Here is a 1620-nt window from a genome sequence, read left to right on the forward strand (position 1 = left end):
TGTAGTAAAGTTGGCACAATATTGAGAATAGTTAGTGGGAATATGACCAAGACAACATCCATGTCCCAGGATGGATGTAACAGTGATGGATGTAGCATTCCACCTACAAAGGGAATCTGTTGTGGCATTCCGGATAGGTTCTAAAGAGCCTACAGCATCATAAAAGGGTGGGGTAGCCGATAAACAAAGCCAACAATCGTTGACTTGAGAGGAATTAATAGTTGTTTTCAATAAAAGGGAGGAGGCATTTACAAGATTTAACAAAGGATTTGGAGAATTGTAAACATCTGGTTGTAAAAAAGAAGACTGAATATGTTTGTTAGGACCTAGTGGGGGGGGAGTGTGCAGGCTGAAATGCGAGTCGGATTGAAAACACATTTCCATCGTCTCCGTGTCCACTCCATTCTCTTCCTCCCCAGGAATATCCAATGGCCCATTGTTGTGCTGTAAGGGCCTTACCTTTGGAGGTGAAAGTAATATTTAAAGGGTTCATTCGCTCACCACAACAATGGAAATTAGAGGTACATTGGGGAGAAGGAGGTTTACCATATGCTCGTGTAATAGAAATAAGATCAGTTGAATGAGGAACTGTCCAGGAGATGGCACCCGTAGAAACACAAGACCAGGAAGCACAATATTTGTCCATAGAGGTGCCACATCGATGTTTGTCCTCAGGTGTCATAGCCTCGGGACAAAAGTACAAACTCCACCAAGTGGCTTCGAGTGGAGATGGCGTACAAGAGCCACCTTTGTCCCATAGGTTGTTCTGGAGAGTTTTGGAAGCAAATTTGGCCAATCCTGTGCCCATCTCGGCAAAATCAAAGTGTAAAATGGGAAACCAGGGCCAGGTTGTATAGTTGGAGATTTGATATAGGACTTGATTTTCAAAGTCTCTGATGGTCCATGTATAATGAAGAGGGCGGTGAGGGTTGAAAGGAAGAGCACGTCGTCGTCGAGAGGGAGCTTCTTGTTGTTGCAGGTGCAGTCGCGGGTGAGAAAGAGGTAAAGAGTGGGTGGCCACGCTCAAAGATGAGCGTGGGTGTGAAACAGGGTCATGAGCAAGCAGGGTATTAGAAAGGGGAGGTTTTGCATAACTAGCTTTAGAAGCAAGTTCAAAGATAGTTGTTGAATATAGGCGGTCAGAAGACATAAAACCAGATACATAATATTGCCCCGTTGTTTCAGGGGTTACGAAAATAGAAAAGGTTATACGACAGGGGTAATAAGAATAAGTAATAGAAACATGGGGAGAGGGAGATAAGGGAATGTTGTGATTAGGGTAGCGAGATACTGCAAACGGACAAAAGGGTTGACCTTGGTCAACACAATGAAAAAAGGCTGTAGTATTGAAATGCAGAAAGGAAAAGATGGGATTACAATATAGACCTCTACTCATATTATGGGGGGTTTTCAGATGCTTTGGCACACGTTTCAGGTTCAAGGGTCGTCGTGGAGCAGACATCATGAGGGAGAAATTCATCAGTAGTGTCATCAAGTGCAGGATCCACATGATTGATGCAAAATGTTGAACACTGGGACGGATGGAATGACGTAGGAGGCACTTTCCGCACTAATGACAACACTCACAGTCACACTCACGAAGGCAATGACAACACATCC

This window comes from Protobothrops mucrosquamatus, unplaced genomic scaffold (genome assembly GCF_001527695.2).
Source record: "Protobothrops mucrosquamatus isolate PMUCROS unplaced genomic scaffold, P.Mucros_1.0 scaffold125, whole genome shotgun sequence".
Lineage (NCBI taxonomy): Eukaryota > Metazoa > Chordata > Lepidosauria > Squamata > Viperidae > Protobothrops > Protobothrops mucrosquamatus.